Source organism: Ornithodoros turicata, chromosome 7 (genome assembly GCF_037126465.1).
Source record: "Ornithodoros turicata isolate Travis chromosome 7, ASM3712646v1, whole genome shotgun sequence".
NCBI lineage: Eukaryota > Metazoa > Arthropoda > Arachnida > Ixodida > Argasidae > Ornithodoros > Ornithodoros turicata.
In genome coordinates, this window is record NC_088207.1 from 7,993,743 (window position 1) to 8,016,530 (window position 22,788).

Consider the following 22,788-nt stretch of genomic DNA (forward strand, 5'->3'; position numbering starts at 1 on the left):
CGTACTATATTGAACGTGAGCCCAAAACTCCAAAACCATGATACCGCACGAACGTTTGCTAAACCAATGTGCGAAAAATAAGCGTGTTTTCTATAAATCGTGCGAAACATAATAAAAAGCAGAGGAGTCTAGAAGAAACAGACCAAAAACATCATAATTTTTCTTGCTCGTTGATTTGGAAATACTCCTGAACAAACAACGACTGTCTACGACACAAGCTTTCCTGCAATATGGATTGTGTAGACGGAACGCAAGCTTTCTTTCTCGTTCATGGGCTGAGAATTCCGGACACGCAACTTCGGCATTTCATTTCCATATAATAATGCTTGGCTGCAATAAGGACTGCTTATAGAACTGTTTTACTATAGTAGATGGGTAGAAATCCAGCGAACCGGTAGAGATGTAGGAAGGGAGTTGCCTCAGGACAGAAGCCGCCGATATTTCGAACAGAGACTGTTCTTCTTCTGGGCACCGTCCTCATCATTGGCATGGTATTTAAAGGGTTAGGTGTGACGTGTTTAAAGGTTCATGCGAATTGTGGGTCAACAGCCCGGAGGGAAGAAAGGTCCGTACGGGTTTTTACGGCGGGAGTGAATGGCTGCTTTGTTAGAGTGTGGAGGGGATTATGTGAACGTAGTGATCTAGGCTACAGACCGGTTGCAGAAAAATGGAAGGTTCACGAACACGTGGACGAAACGGGACAACAGGCAAGAATTCGCAAGCATAGCGAAAGATAAGGAGGTTAGTGGTTACGTGGGGAAAATTCCAGAACGAGCAAATTTTTTTTTTTTTTAATATATATTTGTAATACAAAGTTGTGGCATGCAATAAAGAGAGCAGAAAGCAGTGGCCATGCAGAACATAACAGATGATAATGGAGGTAGATGGGAAAAACATATTTTATTTGTGAAGTGTTTCTAGGGTGCCTTGTGATTTGTTGATACCGGACGGGTGAAGAGCGTTGAACTTGTATATGAGATAGGACTCCCTATCACGTCTGTCACGTGTGGATCTAAACCCGGTTTCTAGAATATATAGTTTAATGTTGTCAAAATTGTGACCAGGAACGTTAAAGTGTTCGGCGACTGCTTTGGGGAGTTTGTTGGACGTGTCGGTTCTGTGTCCGGTAAGGCGGTTGTTCATTACTATAGGTGCTGTAAGTAGTAAGTACGTGTGCGTGGGTACAACCTTTCTTACTTCGAAACCTATTGAGTTGCTTTTAGAGTTACGTTGAGCTCCGTTAGTCGAGCTGCATCGGTTCAGCTGATTTACCCCGCGCTTCTATTTGTCGCGCGAGGGACATGGGAGTCAAAGTGTGTTCTTGACGAGTACGGCAGCGTTTCTTTGTAATCATCCTTCATAACGACTACATGCAGCGACGCGCACGATGTCGGGACGAAAAGAAAGAGCGTCTTGCGCGAATGTATTCTTTATGATTGCAAACTGATTCTTATAAAGTGAGTAACGGTAGAATGTGTGCACTGTTCGTTGATATCATACATCGGGCATATTTTTAGAGGTATTGTGAGGCAGCGCATGGGATGGGGATTCATTAGAGAATGGTAACATGGGGATACATGTTTGAGTGTTTATATGGGAAGAAAGAAAAAGTGAAAAGATCAGTTGCTAAGGAAAAATTTATTCTCAACGTAATACACAAGCTGATCAGTTCAACGCAAGGTGGAACAACAACAATAAATGATGACGACGACACTTGCTGTATGTCGAACTGGGAAGAGGAAACGGAAACGAAAAAAACAAAAAGGAATTTAAAAAAAGAAAAACATTCACTGGTGGGAAACGATGTTTATTAGTCGACTATAAATAATGGAACGTGCCTGCATACGATTGAGACCGTGACGATAACAATGATGTAGATGATAATCACAAGCACAGCGATGCTGGGGCATATCAACGTCGTCTGCATAGCGTAACGTATTCTAGCGGGGTACCCCATATCTCCCAGCTATTTTTGTCTCTCACGTATGAGATGTACCCTGTAAAACCAGCTGTCTTCCGAGGAGCTGGTCTCCCACGTAAGTGCCGCATAATGCGCGAGAATATGGTATTCAAATCGCGCGGTTTCTAGAGTGTGCACTCATGTATAGATCTGGTAATTTCGCGTAAGCACGCGCTTTCTGGCACTTTGGTGTACTGGGGTATGCATGCATCACCAGGTACATACGAAGCGGTACGTGTACGTCTGGTACACATCAGAAATCAGCAAGCTGAGTATATTTTCCACTGCTGTTGACGCGAGGTGAATAATTCTTTCCAAAAATTGACCGCTAACGATGGCTTTATAAAGCTTTAGACGCGTTCAGCACAATGCCCAAACATGTAGACAATATGTACATACTTTACTTGTAAGGTAATTAACCTGCTTGGCCCGCGCAACACCCCTCATTGACGGTAAGTTTTCAATGATCATCGACACCAATGGCCAATGAGCATGCGCGTAGCGTCTCAACCTGTGAGGGAGCATTGAATTCAATGCTCTTTGGGAATTTTACAAGTTACACGCTTGCTGGCGCTACGCGCATGCTGAATGGCAATTCGGGATGATGATTGGCTAGGAGCGTGCTATGTGGTGTAGCTAATTTTTAAGAGTGTACCCCACTAGTTCACAGCGCTCGAGGCGCATTCGTCATAATCCATTATAAGAGCACGCTATCTCATCTACGGAACGACAGAACCGCCAGCGCTGCTTACCAGTCGCTTTGAGAAAGAATACCAAAGCGTCTCTTGCGGCTGTTCCTTACTTCCGTCACCCCCGTGTGTCAACCAGGCGGACGTACACGAAATTGACGGCCGGATAACTGACCCAAAGAGCGTATTGGCGCACTGCTCCGCGCAAGAAATATGTAAACCGAAACCAATTAATTACCAAGAAAAATCAGTAAGTGTAGATGCGTGTTTCTTCTTGGAATATTTTTTGCTGAAGGTCCCGATGCGTAAAACAGAGGTTCCGTAAGCGTGCGAAGTAAAAGTTGAAAGTTAGCATGTTTATTTAATTAGTGAGCGTATGCAAATGAGCCACTCACTACTCAGTTCATGGTCGATGTCCCAAGGATCTTTACCAAAAAGAAATTTCTTCGATGGTGCCACCTGTTCACGAATTATTCATCCGGGGGATTTCCGTGAAACACCCTGTATATCTCCCTTATTCTTCTGAAGCTACCCGAGTTTAGCATGGATAAATTCTAATTAACTTGCGATTTATTTATGAGTAAAATCTTAACAGAATCAAATACCGTTGCGAGTAAGACTGTATTTCGGCCCTTCCGTGAAGTTCTGTTAAAAATAGTCCGATACGTAAAACAAACAAACAAACAACTTTCTGCTCCGCCTCACATCGCGATTTTTAAATTAATTACAGTCTGTCATACACGGGGACAATCCTATCGCACTGATTTTTGTTTTGGAGGGACCTATTCACCAATAATAAACGTCGCAGCCCAGTGTCAGCAGAGTGACAGAGTTTTGCATGACCTCTAAATATCTATTTTTCACCTTGGAAGTCGATCGCCGTAGCCTGCATTTGCGTGGACAAAGAAAATACAAGTAGGAAGAGGCTCATTCATCATCCGAAGAGTTCCGCTACTTCCTGGCTCTTCCCAACTTTCCCATATGAAGAAAATGTTATTCCCACACCCCCAATAAAAGTATAGCTAATCGTGGTAGCGGGAATGTAAAGAAGAAACGGCAGCTCACACGCATGAATCGACAAACCTGCACTTGGCTCGCGGAAACACAGAATGTTACCGTTGTCTCTCCTGCCTTGCGGAAAACGCGTGCGTGCGCTTTCTCTTGTGACAATAGACCTCTACCTGTTTGTAAACAAATGACGTCATAGCGTTCGACAGCGCCACGAGTTTGGTAGAGTCGAACTACGTTCAAAGCTAGTGGCGAACAAAGTCGCGCCCGAAAGCCGCGGTCTTGAGGGGATTACGATGGTCTCTGAAAGGGACGCGACCTTCGGTCCTACTTTTCTTTCAGCGAACAACTGCCCATTCCTGGAAACCAGCTCTCCCTTTCCGATCTGTTTCGGTTTCGGTCTGTCTACCAACCTCATGATGACGTTTGTCGGGTAGAGGTTTATTAACGCAATCGCATATGTGTCACAAAATATGTACGCCTCTCGTTTTCAACAAATCATGGGAGAATCCAAGATCGGTGCGCAACCAGTCGGGCGTAGCAACATAAACCAAGCACGAACGTGCGTCTGGCGTGTTTGCAGAAATGTTTTAGTTATTCAGTTTTACTCCGGAATCAAAAACTTAAAATTTATTACGTTTCTTGTGGACAGCCTGGTGTTCGCCACACTTACGTGTGAAAGATGAAAGTCACTGAAAAGGTTAGCTAGCTGTAGGACTCGAACCCACATCTTCTGGATTGCCGGTCCAGGGCTCTACCAATTGAGCTAAGCTAACACGTGTTTGTACACGGCTTTGTATGTGTTTGTCCAGTCTATGTCGTTCCAGCCTCAGAACATCAGTTTTCATGTTCAATACTTACGTGTGTCGCTTGAGTAGGTGAATGGGGAACGCGACTATCCTTCAGCAGCCGCTATTTTATCGCTTACTTTTATGATAGACTATTTTCGTGGAGTTGACGCATTTTGCCAGAGTGCCGTACTCACTATTTGTGTTCAGCCTACGCTGTCAAGACACTTCTGCTCATTGCCTTTCTCGTCAACTCCCTTCCGATAACAGAGTTAAGCCGTATTCTAAACGTCCCAGGCGACGTACGACTGTTTGACAGGATAATAATAGGCCCCTGCAGCCTATGTTTACACAGTAGAGGAGGAATCCTTCTGTCAGTGCCAGATCCCGTCGGATGTCAGAAATACCCATTTACGGCATTCATCATCATACTCCTCTGGCCACTTTTATGGGATTTGCACGAAAAAAAAAATCGTGTTCTTGTATCGATAACATCGGAAGAACGTAGCAGAAAAAAAAGTTCGCAGTTACGAGGGAGGATATGTAAAGAATGTTAGGCAGAGACGTTGGTCACAAAAAAAGAAAGAGAAGAAAACGTTACGCTGCATTCATCGGTTGTAAGCTGTTAGCGAATGAGCGATGTGCAACCAAATGAAAGTACATTCTTAAAAACGAGTTTCACCACATAGCTCGCTCCTATATGCAACTATCATCCCGAATTGCAACGTTCTTGCCCCTGAGAACGTTGTCATTCAGGATGATGGTTGGATACGAGCGTGCTATGCGGTGAAACTCATTTTTAAGAGTGCAGGGTTGTTCAGTTGGTATGGTGTACCAAAATGCACTGCACCAGCACTGTCATGATCACCTACGGCTGAAGACCTGTCCTTCATTCAGTCCTTCATCGCTGCGTGTCGGGCATGTGTCTTTTAGTTCAAACAGGAGACCGACATTAAGATCCGTTCAGTGGAGCGCATTCCATATGATCCGCTGCCTGCACAGTGCTGGCTACACTGTTAAAAAAGACCGTAAATTTACGGAACGTCGCCCACGGAACCAGAGCTTCTCTTTTTCATTGCTGCTCCAATTCCGTAGCGGTACATGAACCGTTGCTATCCCGTCGTCTTTTCCAGGAATGAGTAGAGCAATATCGCTGAAAATGAAATATTTTGTTCAGACCACGTCACGATTATGCTAGCAGAAATATGGAAGACGATTCATGTCTTCAGCGAATCACATATTTACCGTTTTTGAACGATCCGACAGTGATATCGCAATATTCGGGCCTAACTTTTTGCTCGGATGAATGTGGCAGGCTCAAGGACGCCGGCGTCTCGCCGTCAGCGAGTGCGCAGCGCGGAGCAATACAGCATTGTCACCTGAGCCGCTAACAGGAAGCCCGCGAAATTCTTTCCTCGTAGACGCATGAGACGCTCCGTGAAGTTTTAAGTGTTTGGAAGTGCATCTAGTGTTCGGTCTTTGGCCGACTGTACCCCCACAAAGCAAAGGTGAGTTTACGGTGCACTCTCTTGGTAGTGTGAGATTATACAACCCGACGGACTCAGCCAAATAGCTCACACAGACGCACACAGAATCGGCACGCAAGGATCAGATAACGCGAGCCGACAGGCATCCGGTATTTTGAACACCTGTGGTCGCTCTTAGCGCGCTCTCAGGTTTCCGGACGGCCGAGGAGAGAATCAGTTAGCGTCTCGGCCTCGAGGTATTAAGCACGAGCCATATGTACTCTTTAAGTAAATTGTTAAAGTAAACTGTTCCCCTGCCTCAACTCATATTTGGCGCAGTCGACCATGAGCCTTAGCCAGCCATTCAGCCACAACAGCAAGCCCTTTTGATAGCCTTATCATCGCCTTTCCAAGCATTTGATCTACACGCCAAGCCCCGCCGTTTCAACGCCATGCAAGGTATTGTTTGGGAGCAGTTAGACGCTGCTACAATGTCGCGCTTCAGTGTAGAACTTCTCAGAGAAGAACTGGAAGCACGGCAATTGGACAGTGCCGGTCCGAAGGATGAACTCGTGCAACGTTTGATGACAAATATTAATGCGCGACGTGAAGCGTCTCCGCCTCTCGAACAGACGTCTTCAACCAGCACAGGTGCCCCCGCGGTACAATTGGACCCCGCCACGCTACAAAACCTGTCAGCTTTGCTTCAGCATATACCACGCCCGACGACAACTCTAAGTACGCTGCCGGATCTGTCATCGTCCATACCACAGTTCGAAGACTCACGGAAGCAAAATGTTAAAATGTGGTTGGAGGATGTTCGCCGTGTCCAGCAACTTGCGTGTTGGGAGGACGCTACGACCCGCCTGATTGCCGCAAGCAAGCTCAAAGGCGCTGCTCGTAATTGGCACCTCGCGTTTGGAAGCCAGTTTGACACTTGGACAAAATGGAGCGCAGCTCTTCAAGAAACGTTTTCTCCGGACTTGACCCTGATCGAGTGGCAAAACCAAGTCATGAAAGTGACTCAGGAACATGGTCAGTCTCTCCATCAGTACGCTTTTGCGAAGCTACGGGTCATTGAACGCTGTCCTGTCACTCTCAGTGACGCGCAAAAAATTGACTACTTGCTTCAAGGTATACGTGAGCAACACATCTCCGCAGCCCTAGCAGCCAACAGGCCACAAACGGTCAAAGGCTTTATCACGACCTGTTGCAGTCTCGACAAATGTGCTTATCAGCAAAACAACGCAAGTCCCTCATCGTCGACATCTGCACAACAGAAGCCTGCCACACAGTCGCCTCGGACAACTAAGCCATCGGAACCATCAACACAAGCGTCAGTTTCCCAACCGTCAGCAGTTGCATCAGCACATTCTCGTCCTCGCATAGCGGACTTGCCAGCAGACCAGCAGGAAGCCAGGTACCAAGCTATTTCAGCCCAGTACGGTGCACCAGCTTTTCGCAGTGGTCAAGACCTGTCACAAGCAGTATGGTACAAGTGTAAAAAGCTTGGTCATCTAGCGTCAAAGTGCCGCAGCAGCCGCTCTTCGGCGCCTTCGTCAGTAAGCACCCCAAGCCCGGCAACAACGTCACAACCCTCTTTGCACAGCACTCCGATGGCCTTGGAGGGATCACAATTGCAATGCCCATTTTTTACTGCCAGTGTCACGGGAATTGGAGAATGTGAAGCCTTCCCAGATTCAGGATCAAAGATCACCCTGATCTCGAAATCTCTAGTCCCTGGTCACATGCTGAATCCTTGGACTATGCCGCCACTCGCTGTCGTTGGAGGTAGCACAGTACTCCCAGCAGGCACAGCCTTGCTGAAGGTAGCGATCGGTACTATTACGGGTATCGTCGAAGCTGCCGTTTTGGAACATAATGTTCTTCCCTTCATCATTGGTGAAGATTGGTTCGAATCCGCACATGCCCGTCTCATCTTCGAACCCCCTAGGCCAGTCCAGCTCCAGCACGCGGCCTCTGGCGTCATAGTCACCGCAGCTCAGAAGCTAGCTCCACAAATGGCTAATGCCGTCATTCTGACGCACTCAAATTTCGCTGCACAAGTGCAAGTTGCGTCACCAGACTGCCTACAAAAAGACCCCTTGCCTTCACCAGACCAGCCACTGTGGCGGACTCTGGCTCAGGAAGCTCCGCCATTGCCTTCACATAATGCCAACGCTACGCCCTCAGCTGGCACTCTGCTCCTTCCACTTCATCCAGATCTTCCAGCAGCACGCATAGGAGATCAGTTATCGACCAGCCAGCAGTCAACCATAACGGATATTTTGGCTAAACATATGGAAGTATTCGCACGCCATGAAGACGACCTTGGTCACTTCGCGGGTACGCAGCATCGCATCGACCTCTTGCCCAATGCCTTGCCATATAGCCGCAGCCCGTACAGATATACGACGGAAGACAGACAGTTCATTGAAAACCAGATAAAGAAGCTCTTGAACCAAGGCATCATACTTCCCGCCTCGGGACCATGGGCCTTTCCCGTCGTTGTAGTGTCACGTGGAGACAAAAAACGGCTTTGCGTGAATTACGCCCCGTTAAACGAACGTACGATCTCTGTCGTGCACCCCTTGCCCATCATAGAAGACATTATCCAAGACGTTGCAAATTGCGCATATTTCGCAACAATTGACTTGAAATGTGCATATTGGCAAGTCAGCCTTCGCCCTGAGGACTACGAAAAGACAGCATTTATTACTCATCATGGCACATACATGTGGACACGAATGCCATTCGGTTTGAAAAATGCGCCGTCCACTTTCCAGCGCATCATGCAAACAGTTCTCCACGATCTGGCGCCTCGCCCGGACAAATCTGGTATCCGTGTATACCTCGATGATGTCCTCATCTACGCTCAGTCTTTTTGCACATTTGCAAGCATTCTCCAAGAAGGCCTCCAGCTTCTCCAAGACAGTGGACTAAAAGTCTCTCTGGACAAGTGCCGCTTTGGTCTACAGTCCATTAAGTTTCTTGGCTTCGTCATATCAAGCGAAGGTCATCGTCCAGACCCTGACAAAGCCTCTGCTATGAGTCGTATCCCAACTCCTCGCACTCAGAAGCAAGTTCTCTCGTGGGTTCAAACTGCCAGCTTCTACCGTCGCTTCATCAAGGACTTCGCTAAAATTGCAGCACCCCTGCAGGCCCTTATTAAGTCCAAGATATTCTACTGGAGCCCCGAGTGTGAAGAGGCATTCCAAACGATACGCAGGGCCCTCACGGAGCCTCCACTTCTTGCCCATTTTGATGCCAACGCCCCTACAACAGTTACCACGGATGCATCAGGCTCTGCCATAGGTGCAGTGCTTTCGCAGGTACACCACAACAAAGAAGTTGTTATCAGCTATGCCAGCCGCGCCCTCACGCCAGACGAGTGCAAACTACACAGCAACGTGTGGGAATGTATAGCCGTGCACTGGGCTATTACAGCAAAGTTTCGGCATTATCTCCTTGGCCGAAAATTCATCCTCATAACAGACAATTGGACGGTAGCATGCCTGACAAAAAGCGTAAAGCCTTCTCGCAGATTCACTTCTATGATAATGGATCTGGTTGAGTTTGACTTTTCAGTTCAGCACCGCCCAGGTCGGCAGAACGTGGTGGCAGACCACTTGTCTCGTTTGTCATGTGCTGCCACACAGTCCTCTCAGTCCCTCTCTACAATGCATCAGGAAGATCCTGAATGCCACGCAATTCTTCTGGACCTTTCCAATGAAGAGGAATCGTCAGAGTTCAGCGTCATAGACAACATTTTGTACCGTCGCACTTCGCAAGGCGTATATGTCATTGTCGCCCCAGCAGCACTACGCCCTGCCATTTTTCAAGCGCTGCATGACTCTGCAGGACATTTCGGTACACAGCGAACACTCCAAAAGGTGCAAGCCCGCTACTGGTGGCCAAACATGGAACAATCAGTCGAAAGTTATGTGTCATCGTGCCAAACCTGTCAGCAGTACAATCGCCCGACATCACGCAATGTCGGTAACCTTGGCAGGATGCCCACGTCTGACGTCCCTTTCTCAAGCATTGCCATTGACCACGTCACCATGCCGCCCAGCTCGTCTGCTAAGTACATTTTGAACGTCATTGACTTTGCAACCCGCTTCATTGCACCAGCTGCAGTTAACTCCACTTCAGCACAAGACGTTGTAAAGCACTTGCATCAGGTATTTTATACCTATGGTACACCAGACCACTGCCTCTCTGACCACGGCTCAGCCTTTGAGTCGACAGAGTTCAAGCGTTTCATGCGACTCCACTGTGTAGAGCTTCACTACTCCACAGCATATCGGCCAGAAGGTAATGGCCTTGTCGAAAGAAGCAATGGGACTCTCCTCTCGGTCTTACGCAAAATCTGCGCTCTAGAACCCCTATCCTGGCCCAAGAAACTTCACGAAGCTGCCTTCGCTATCAACACTTCAGTGAACTCAAGCACGAGCTTCACTCCATTTCAGCTGTTGTTTGGCTATGTGCCTAAGATACCTCTGCAGCTCCATCGCCCCATTAAGCAATCGGACTTTGCTGAACGCATACTGGATGTTGCGACGCAACGGTCCGAAGCAGCCGCTAATTCCGAAGCAGCCCAGGCTTCACGGCAAGAAATCTATGACCGCAGCCACCGGCCTCACAACTTCAGTGTTGGTGACCTTGTGTGGGTCAAACGCCAAGTACCCATGCCACATGGAAAACTGTCACCTCGTTTTAACGGTGTGTACCGTTTGGTGGAACAGCTGACCCCAGGAACCTTCAAAGCTCTTCGTGTGTCAAGTTATGGGTCACGACTCTTGAACCAGCCACGAACGGTGCATGTGTCACAGATCAAGACATACAACCCCCCAGTCTCGCCAGTCGCCATTCCAGAGCCCAACCACGACACACAACCGGCAGATCTTGAAGACACTCAGGCTTCTTCAATGCCTTCTCATTCGAGCAGCGAGCACCGCCCTCAACGCTCCAGGAGATGCCCATCTCATCTTCAGGACTATGAACTTTATTAGACTTTCGTGCAGCATTTTGCACTTTGTGTCTCGACCAAGAGACTTGGTCTTCTTAAGCACCGGTGGGATGTGAGATTATACAACCCGACGGACTCAGCCAAATAGCTCACACAGACGCACACAGAATCGGCACGCAAGGATCAGATAACGCGAGCCGACAGGCATCCGGTATTTTGAACACCTGTGGTCGCTCTTAGCGCGCTCTCAGGTTTCCGGACGGCCGAGGAGAGAATCAGTTAGCGTCTCGGCCTCGAGGTATTAAGCACGAGCCATATGTACTCTTTAAGTAAATTGTTAAAGTAAACTGTTCCCCTGCCTCAACTCATAGTAGGTGATATACGGGTGCACTTTGTTGCTGCAGAAATTTTCTTCTCGTCGAGCTCTTTTCGACCATCTGCTATCAGATGAAGATTTTGCAAGTGGTGTTCCTTGTACCATAGAGGGACGTAATGCTGCTTCCAAGAACTATAGAACCAATTCCTCCATGAGCCATCCTGACGAAATGCCAACACATTCAACACAAAAAGTATTGTCTTGAAAGTTTTGTTCTGTGGCTTCTTGCAGCCAGCCGTGTGGACAGTGAAGAAGCAGATATTGCACGCTGAAAACATCACCTCATCACAGATGCATCGTGCACTGTGAGTTGACAGTCCCTTCTTGTGTGCTTCGACAATCACCATTCTTGGGACTCAACATACAACAGGACACTATCTTGTGGTCTCCAGAGACGATACAACCTGCGCTATGGGGAACCGGTACACATCTTTGTGGAAACTGGCCCTGAGGTGATACCAATTTTTCTTTTTCGCCTAACACATCAAGTTTTCTACCATACCTCAGGCTATACCATCTTGAATCTCAGAGACAAGTGTATATTGTTGTGTGCGACCCTCAGAGTTAATGGACAGTCATCCATATTCAGCTTATGAAGTAATAAACTCTGTTGTTGTCTCCCTCAGAATATCGCTGCTCAGCCATGATTATGGAGGTATATATAGTCTGTTCAACCAAATTTTTGCAAAATATATACGCTACTTCCGGTTTTGCTTAATAACTTCGTTTTCTGACACAGAAAGTTCCATATGAGAGGTACATATCTTTCACTGTGCATGCTACAGTTGTAGCTATATGTGTGTGGTTTTCAGAGCTTGCTCAATGCTGCTTCTTTTTCTCTTTCTTTCTTGTTTACTAAACCTTTGTGAAGATCAGGAGTAGAGATCACAAAACGAAAAACTTTGTGTCAGTAACATGTCTTGAGGAGCTAATCAGAGTTGCTGTGGGTCATGGAATTTGTCAGGAGGCAACATACAGGTATGCTTACGTTTATAACGCTCGTATGAGCTTCAATTGCATTGTTGTTCTAAAAATCTTTGTAACACCAGTTATTTCTTTCTAGGTGTATTTAATGGATGAGTTATCACTTCGCTCTATGGTTGCTGGTGCTGAGAAATGCCTCGATGACATTTTCATTGTTAAAAATGGACTATGGAAACAAGGTATAGTGCATAAATGTCCAGATGCCACTTTGCCCTCTTGCTTGGGGCTTTAAGTGCCATTTTTTGTTTTGCTTTCCTGTTTAGATCAGTCAACATGTGTGAGTGCACCTTCACCAATCCCACAAATGCCTCTGCTCTCACGAATTTATTACCCTTGGGAGAGCCTCAGCAAGACAGTACTTGATGCATTGGAGGCAGACAATGTTCTGCTTCCCTCTCAACCACAGGAAGTGGCACCCATGGCAGCGTCATGGCCCTGCATATCCATTGAAGGTGGGAGGCACTCCTGATATTTATTCACAGGTATATTTGCTGTTTGCATGGCCTACCTGGATAGAGTACAGCAGATATAAAAAAAATGTTGTGACATGCATTGAAATGTTGTAGGAGAGCACATCACATACTGGTAAAATATAGCATTTTGAAAGTCACGTTGTGTAGTAGAGTAGCAAAAACTGGTTTGGAAGTTTAGATGGTGCTCTAGCTTAGATTATCTGCGGGCCTGTCTTGCAAGAACCCTCCTTATATTATACTACATATTTACTCCACTGGTACGATACATACTGCAGTAAATACAGCAGGCGATGTAACACATACGTATAGCAGAGGCCATATCAACTGCTAACCTTTCAGAGACATTCATATGCTTCACATATGGTGGTGTCTCTCCCATGCTGAACTATGCTCATAAGCATGTTTCACGGATGAAAAAAAATCCTATCTATGTGCTCAGAAATTTGTTGTGCCACTTGCAGTGGTGGACGTGTAGTGTTCTTCAACTTATTTGGAATAGTTGGTAGAGAAATGGAGTGATTGTCCTGATCATTACACCATGTGAAACTAAGAATATTTCATGCAATTATTTTGAATACTCATAAGGAAATTTTATTAATTGGTTGTGATTTTAGGCACCTGGTTGGTATCATTGAGAACGAAGGGAGCCAGCAGGCATAAAAAATCAAGAGGGCTACATACATAAATGCGTGAGGCAATGAGGGCCGCAGATGAATATAGCAAGAAGTGGGAACATGTAAGTTGTAAATGCTTCCTAGGAGCGTATTACATTTCTTTATTCATCAAATAATTTAATTTGTTGTGGAAGTATTATGACTAAGGAGGCTCAGTAATACTTTCTTTTCTTTTCAGCTCATGTGATACAAAGCGGTCAAATGTTCCGCCACCAATGTCATGCACAAGTTATTTGTAGTCTTTTCAGTAATTTCCAAAATAAAGGGTTATTATTGAAAAGCTATCCTCTCTGGACACACAAAACATGAGAATTGAACAATTAACAATGAAACAAAATCTCTGGACACCTTGCATTGATCATAAGGACTGTAAAGGAAAACAACAGGAAACCAGCTAGCATCATGGTCGACAGCATTTATCCCGGTTTCAAAGCGGAATCATCGTTTCATTACTGCACAGGGCCCCGTCATTATAATTAGTGAATTGCTGCCGTAATGAAGAGGCACATCACGAGTACAGTTTCCTATACTTACTGATATATAGCAGTACCTTGCCCAAACGGCACTTCAGCCGTGATGATGTACTATTTACTGAGTGGTAGCCGTTGGCAGTTCACAACAGACTCAACACCGTTTTTCTCAGTTACGGGTGCATTCCTGTACATTCGCCGTCTACCATCAGAGCCGTAACGGAAGACTACGGGGAATTGGCTGGCATCAACGGATAGCAGCATTCGGTCCCGTTTTGAAACGGAATATTTTCTTACAGTGTAGGCAAATGAAAAATTGGCTACTTTGTGACCAGCTTCTCAGTTTGACGACTACAGGTGAGAGTCTTCCGTTTTGAAACCGCCCCGGTCCATGTCGTTGATGGGTTATACAGCAAGCATAACCCATTAGCAACATTTGACCCAGGCCTGTGCAGTAAGATAAGCAGCAACCACCAGCGACTCCCGAGCCCGTGCTCGAAGTATAACTTATATTCCGTCGGAGGTTGCTGCTAGCTCAGTGCACAGGACAACCTCATTCCTGGACTGTTTTAGAGACTGTTTTAGGGAATGTAGTAGTTACTATTTACTGAAATCGTAATAGGCTTTCGTCTAATAAAATCTTGCCGATCTGCCTTGGCTCCCTCCTTCATAGATCTACATTCTTAAAACAGAACTTCACGCCACACCACGCTGAAGGCCAACCATGATGATCTAGTCGCACTTTAGAGTACATTAAAAAGTGCTGTCGACTGGTGTCAACTAAACACACACAACAAGCAATCCGTACTAATGCATGCGACAAAAATATAACGCTTTCCCATATAATTATATGAATTCAGTAGTGATAACTCAGGTCGGTTTTTATAGATGTCTTGGAGTGTGTTTCGAGTCCAAGCTTTGCTGGGGTGATCGTGTAAAACGAAACGATGGTGGTGGTGGTGGCGGTGGTAATGAAAGCGCTCGCTCTTGTCGGCCTCACTGAAGTGTGCAACGTCACGACTAACGCTCTGGGGAAATGTGCGTCCTGGGCCGACTTCTGAGGGGACTGTACCAATATATATGTCTGACAGAGCCTGAGGAAAACCCAGGAAAGACCCCAGACAGCAGAACCGGAACCGGGATTCAAACCCGGATACCTCCCAGTCTCGACGTAGTGTAAAAAGAGAGGGGGGGGGGGGTGATGGCAGGATAGGCTCGCCGTTGTTGGCCACACAGAAGTGGGTGTAAAAAGAGAACTTCTCCACATAACACGCTGAAGGCCAATCATTGTACAGAATGATACCTTTATCACTCGTGATTTGTGGAAAGCGCTGAGCGTACGCCTTGTTGTGGCAACTAACATAAGTACCACAGAAGGCGTAAGATTCTCGTTTTCAACAAATCAAGAGTGATAGAGGTGACATTCTGTGCAAAAACATACGTGGCGCGCACGCCGAGCGCGCGCGCGTCGCGAAATCGTCGGAAAAACGCTCCATGCTTTCAGCCTTCCAGTAATGTGTTAATTGCGCCCTACTAGTGGTGAAGAGGCATCATACTTTCTTCTCGATCAAACGGCGCCATAGATATCTGTTTTCGCTCTCCCTGTGGTTCGTCCATTCACGCTCACAATCGCAAACTGGCGCCTACATTCCCACTTGTATGCCCCCGAGTCTTGCTTCCTCTGCTCCGATGTCGAGCATATGCCGTTTTACGGGGACAAGTACACGAAAATCGAAAGCACGTCTACAACAAGCAAGATGTATCCGCACGGAAGTCGACAATATTCCTATGACTTCATGGCCCTTGCATGACACGCTATGCTGTCTTTTCAACCCACGCGAGACCGCCTCCAGATGCGAGCATTATACTACCACGAGCAGTTGCCGATATTGTCATTGCGTGGAGATAAACTACGATGCCGTTTGAATGTCGCACGGAGTTTCACGGATCGATTTTTTGGCAACTATAGTTCGACGGTTGTACGAACCTCTCGGAACAGTTCTATCGGAGACAGTCGTGCACCGAATTTCCGCTCTCAACACGCCATGTCTCGTGAAGAGTACGCCATAAAGCTACGGTAAAGCGTCGGCACACCATTTCCTGGTTATTTTTGCTAAGCAGTTTGGTTTGTGCACATGATTCGTATGCATACTGCAGTGCGCCGGCGTCGATGGCGCGGCCACCTTTCCGTTCACGTCCAGGGCACAAATCTCGTCATCGCTGCAGTGCCACCGTAACCGTGAATAGCCCTCCGCACGTGTTGTCATTCATATGGAGGTACCTCGAAATAATGCAGGAAGCAAAGAGAGGAGGAGCCCTACTGCTCCGAGAAGTGAAGCCGATATCGGGGGCCACTCCAGTGACATCACCGCTCGCTTTCCCGATTTCGGTTCCATACATCTCTATGGGAGCCCCCAACGCATAGTTTCGGAATACTTGGAGAGGTGTGTTGGTAGCGCGCCGACGTGGCCCCCAAGGTGTCGTGTGCAAAGCGACCTCATTGGGCTATTCAGGTAACGTGACCCTCTCGCGGCTCCAAAGAAGCTACACCTCATCTCCTATCCCCGCACGTCACTTGCCCCACGCTTCTCTCTTCTGTCGAAGAGCCGTTGGGGCGCCTCCTTTTCTTCTTTCCTCCATGCTCGAAATAAACAGCTGGAAATCAGCGTTTGCGAAATAAATTCCTGGAAATAAATGTTTCGTGACCCCCCGATTTAAAATCAACTGCATAAAATTCACGGTCGCGCGCCTAAAAATGCCACCAGCGAACTTAGAGTAACCTCATGGAATATACAACGCACTGAAATTGGAGTAACCTGATAATAAGCCAACCAATATGCTGTTTCGGCGTGTACGCGCGTCTAAGCATAACGCACGGCCGCTGAAATGTGGCTTGCATTGGCAAAAACGACTTCGACAGACGCTGAAAACCCGCATAGCTGAGAGTGATATCGGATTTTAAAACAACGACGTATCAACTTACGAAACAATCGAGCGTTTCCATTGTTTCGTGGCCGGCAATTTCGAGATGGGGAATTTCGCAACCTGGAATGTCGAGGCCCACTCATTCATATGTATACAATCACAGACTTTTCATAACAACGTTACAAACTTTAATTTTGTGATTGGAGTGTTTCATCAGCACAGGTGATACTCTACGCCGTTCCTCGCGGTGCATACTAAAAACAGAGCTTCACGGCATAGCATGCTTTGTGCCAACCATTGCCGCGAATGATAGTGTTGTAGCTACTGATTCGAGGACAAAGGGGGCGTACGCCCCTCTATGTCAATTTTGATATATGATAATTGACACAAAAAAGCGTCCGCCCTCCTCTCTCCTCAAATCAGAAGTGACAACCCTATCGTTCGTGTCCGTGGTTGGGCAGAGCGTGCTATGCGGTGAAGGCAAACCATTGCGCAAAATATTACCGTTATCACTCTTGATTTGTGGGAAGCGAATGGCTTACGCCTTTTTGTGACAATTAACATAACTGCACAAGTGTCAGAAAAAGGTGGATGCGTCCCGTTCTCAATAAATCAACAGTGATAAAGGTATCATTCTGTGCAATGGTTGGCCTTCAGCGTGCTATGCGGTGAAGTTCTGTTATAAGTGTACTCCATCACAATATCGACGCATAGAGACTCCCGAGGCTACTAACCTCAGGAAGATAATTTATGTGTACACTCTTAAAAATGAACTTCACCTCATAGCACGCTCCTAGCCAACCATCATCTCGAGTGATATCGTTATCTGCCTTGATTTGTTGAAAACGGGAGGCGTACGCCTTTTCTGTGACAATTATGAACAGCATAAGTGTCACAAAAAGGCGTACGCCTCCCGTTTTCAACAAATCAGGCCAGATAACGATATCATTCGAGATGATGGTTGGCTAGGAGCGTGCTATGAGGTGAAGTTCATTTTTAAGAGTGTAGATGACATAGTAGTGGACAGATCGACGATGATGAGTAATGCTGTTTTGATTATTATTTTAGAATGACTGTCCTGCTTCAGGCTGCAGCGCTCTGAGAGCTGAACTTCACCGAACAGCACGTTGTGCTCAAACTGTTGCCACGAATTATAGGGTTATCGCTTCGCAGACAGAGGGGGAGGGCGTACACCTTTTTGATGCAATTATCATAGTATATACAAACTGACAGAAAAAGGCGTGCGGCCCCCTCCCTCTTCGAATCAGATGCGATAAACCCTATCATTCGTTTCAATGGTTGGCGCACACCAAGCTATGCGGTGAAGTTAAGTTTTTAGCGTGTGGGACGAAGGAGGAATCCTTCCCATTTACATAAGGCACTTCCCAACATTTAACCCCAGCATACAAAAGACAGTTTATACAAACTTGTAGCCATGGTCTCTCATGTGGGTGCTTTCGTCATCGAGTATTTCTATTGCCTGCTAAAGACATTTGAGGCACATGTTTCTTATTTCGTGAACCTATGAGCAACTTCATCACTATACAGTGTACTACAGACAACCACACACACACTGTTACTGAATGCACGCGAAGGAAACGTGATTTACGGTGCCTATCAAGGGGACTACTTATCACACACTCTTAAAAATGAACTTCACCGCGTAGCACGCTCCTAGACAACCATAATCTCGAATGATATCGTTATCTGTCCCGATTTGTAGAAAAAGGGAGACGTACACCTTTTTTGTGACAATCATGAACTGCAGAAAGGGAGTTGCCTCAGGACAGAAGCCGCCGATATTTCGAACAGAGACTGTTCTTCTTCTGGGCACCGTCCTCATCATTGGCATGGTATTTAAAGGGTTAGGTGTGACGTGTTTAAGGTTCATGCGAATTGTGGGTCAACAGCCCGGAGGGAAGAAAGGTCCGTACGGGTTTTTACGGCGGGAGTGAATGGCTGCTTTGTTAGAGTGTGGAGGGGATTATGTGAACGTAGTGATCTAGGCTACAGACCGGTTGCAGAAGAATGGAAGGTTCACGAACACGTGGACGAAACGGGACAACAGGCAAGAATTCGCAAGCATATAGCGAAAGATAAGGAGGTTAGTGGTTACGTGGGGAAAATTCCAGAACGAGCAAATCTTTTTTTTTTTTTTAAATATATATTTGTAATACAAAGTTGTGGCATGCAATAAAGAGAGCAGAAAGCAGTGGCCATGCAGAACAAAACAGATGATAATGGAGGTAGATGGGAAAAGCATATTTTATTTGTGAAGTGTTTCTAGGGTGCCTTGTGATTTGTTGATACCGGACGGGTGAAGAGCGTTGAACTTGTATATGAGATAAGACTCCCTATCACGTCTGTCACGTGTGGATCTAAACCCGGTTTCTAGAATATATAGTTTAATGTTGTCAAAATTGTGACCAGGAACGTTAAAGTGTTCGGCGACTGCTTTGGGGAGTTTGTTGGACGTGTCCACCACTAACCTCCTTATCTTTCGCTATATGCTTGCGAATTCTTGCCTGTTGTCCCGTTTCGTCCACGTGTTCGTGAACCTTCCATTCTTCTGCAACCGGTCTGTAGCCTAGATCACTACGTTCACATAATCCCCTCCACACTCTAACAAAGCAGCCATTCACTCCCGCCGTAAAAACCCGTACGGACCTTTCTTCCCTCCGGGCTGTTGACCCACAATTCGCATGAACCTTAAACACGTCACACCTAACCCTTTAAATACCATGCCAATGATGAGGACGGTGCCCAGAAGAAGAACAGTCTCTGTTCGAAATATCGGCGGCTTCTGTCCTGAGGCAACTCCCTTCCTACATCTCTACCGGTTCGCTGGATTTCTACCCATCTATGAACTGCAGAAGTGTCACAAAAAAGGCGTACGCCTCCTGTTTTTCATCAAATCAGGACAGATAACGATATCATTCGATGTGATGTGGTGATGTGATGTGATGTGAATAAAGAAAGATATCAGATGTGAAAGATATCATTCGAGATTATGGTTGGCTAGGAGCGTGCTATGCTTTGAGGCCGACAACGGCAAACCCTTTCACCATCACCACCACCACCATCATTTTTAAGAGTGCGGTTCTTCCGGAAAAAAGTATTACGGCTATGGTATTTTTTTAGAAATGAGAGCACAATGATTTCTATCCCAACTTCGTTTCACTGCGTTTATGCGGAATGTGGGATCTGTTAAGCTGTCGGTAGTGATGGTGAGGTGATTATACGTCGCCTCCTCTTCAGAGATCCAGAGGAAGAGTACAGTCTAAAAACAGAACTTCACTGCGTAGCACACCGTACACCAACCGTTCCCACGAATGATAGGGTTATCACTTGTGATTCGAAGAGAGAGGGGGGCGTACGCCTTTTTTGTGGCAATTTGGATATATGAAAATTGCAACAAAAAGGCGTACGCCTCCCTCTGTCTTCCAATCAAAAGCGATAACCCTATCATTCGTGGCAATTGTTGGCGCACAGTGTGCTATGCGGTGAAGTTATGTTTTTAGAGTGTAGTGCATGTTTGTAAACAGTGCCGTGCAATGCGTGCAGTATATGTGTGGTGAGAATGTTTAAGAAATTTCCCCGTAGCAGAACAAATACTGCATACCTTGTGTGGATCTCTTTATGGAAAGCACATGCTTGTCGCAGGTCCCCCTATAGGACCGTGGCAATCTCTCATTCTGAATCTGAGGAGCATAAACAATATGCCATCTAGGGAGCCCGTTACGAGGAACGTCACTTCATATGGCGTACAAGCCGTTTCCATTGTCCTGTCAAGACACAAAGCAGCCGTAACGCCCACTTTTTGCCCCCGAAAGAGGGCGCACATAAAGTGACAAAAGGCAGGAGGCTCTGAGCTTCAGCTAACACAAACAGACGCATTTTTCTTCCTTCAAGACTTCCCTTCTCGTAAGTTGCCGCCAGACTATAGGCAGGTAGATCGCTTTCCGACAGCATCCCGCCCGCCCTCCCAATTGGGTGAACGCAGTAGTCGGGACAGGTGCGATTTAAAATAGCGATCAAGTTGTTTGTACTAAAACAACGAAGGTTCGCCGCATATAACCAATCATCATTCAATGTTCTCTTGCCAAACTGGTTGACCGACTGAATGTTAACACATTTTTCTACCAATTTGGATGCGTGTTTGGCCTACGCCCTGCACTCCGCTTAAATGACAATGATGACGTCATCAGATACGCAAATGAGCGGAGGCGAGCTCCATCTTGGGACAAACACAATATAGAGAGCTTCCAAGAGCCTAAGGGACAAAGTCAAGAAGTAATTCACGAAAAAGCCCCTATCGCGGACACTCACTGTTTTTTTTCGTGAATTACTTGATTCCGTTATCGCTCGATACAGCGGGTGGTCCAGAGCGCCTGTTCTGTTTATTGAGTGCATGACAACGGGCAGAGTTGTGTAAGTTCCACAGGAAATGTAATTAAGCCAAGGTTTGAGCTATACAGGGTGTTCCACCTAACGTGAAAAAAATAAAAAATAAAAAACCGTACGAAAAAATGTACTTGTCTGAACACTATGGGGTCAATGCTATTTATCTCGAGGAGATTTTGCCGGAACTTCTGAGCATTGTTACCAAATTTAATTCGGCAGAAATTCAATTTTCCCAATGAACTCCGAAATTTGCTATATCAACGTCACACGTTTCTTTTTTTTCTTTTTTAACGAAACAGAAAGCGCAAGCCGGATTTACCGAACTGTATTGCAAAATACACTCACTACTATAATGGTAATAACCCGAAGAAGAAAAAAAAAAAACGTTCGACAACCGTCTGTCATGTATCTAAGTTGAACCAAAAGGGCGTACGCGCCCCTCCCCTCTCTTTTCGAATCACGAGCGATAACCCTATCATTCGTGGCAATGGTTGGCGCACGGCGTGCTATGCGGGGTAGTTACGTTTTCACCGGGCATTGGGATTCAAACCCGTGAGGTACCCGGGTTCGAATCCCGGTGCCGGCTGTGCTGTCTGGGGTGTTTCCTGGATTTTCCTCGGACGCTTTCGGACATATGTTGGCACAGTTCCCTTAGAAGTCGGCCCAGGACGCACATAACCCCAGGGCGTAAGTCGTGTGACGTTGTCAACCTTAGTGAGGCCAACAACGGCTAGCCCTTTCACCATCACCACCATCACCACCTACGTTTTCAATACATGTCTATTTTCATTAATTAGTGCCTCACCTTGGAATACAAATACACAGAGATGGGACGAATCCGAATCCGAATCCAAAGAAGGCTCTACGAATCCACGAATTTTACGAATCTCGAATCTTTCGAATCCTTTCTTTAAAAAGGGTTTAAAAAGTCAGAAAAAAAAAACACTTCTAGTGAAAAGTGTTTTGAAGCAGAATAGGATACCTTCGCTTAATGAAAAACAAATTAAATAACGCTTCAGTTTCACGAGAAAATATACCCATATAGATCTTCTTAAGCGTAATTTATTTAACACGTTATTCGTCGACTACAAGAAATGCATAAATTCTCGAGTGTGGATTATTTCCATAAAGCTAAGCAACAATCAAAAGCAAAAACCAGGTTACTTTTTAACTTGTAATGTAACAGTTCCTGTCTAAACTCTTTCAGTGCAGAGCATTGTAAAAAAAACGAACAAGAAAACACCTGTCGGCCAATGAGGCCATCGGCGGACTCCGGAGGCGCCAATTTTAAAAAGTAACAAACAAACGTGGTTGGTGGATTCGAAAGATTCGATTCGCCGTTTTGGGGATTCGGATTCGCGAATCTCGAATCCCTGCCTAGGATTCGCGGATTCAGTGGGCACATCCCTACAAATACACTTTCATTAGAACTGCCAGCATGAATTAAGGGTGGCGGAACCGTGGCATGCAATGGCGATGCAGAGCCTCATAGATGACGTCCTCTTTGTGCGCATCCTACCCCGGACGCCATCGACGAGGGAACACGCATTTTCTTTCTGAGCGTGAAATGTGGCATTCCTGCAAATCAGATGAGATTAG

The 22,788-nt window shown here is 46.2% G+C and overlaps 1 protein-coding gene and 1 non-coding gene across 2 annotated transcripts in view; both read right to left on the reverse strand.

The window, feature by feature from the left end:
* The window catches only part of LOC135400186 (calcium-activated chloride channel regulator 1-like), a 456,140-nt gene that overhangs the window by 372,183 nt on the left and 61,169 nt on the right, over positions 1-22,788 (reverse strand). The window lies entirely within an intron of this gene.
* Trnaa-ggc (transfer RNA alanine (anticodon GGC)) lies at positions 4,361-4,433 on the reverse strand. The gene has a single exon. It is a non-coding gene; the product is annotated as a tRNA-Ala (tRNA).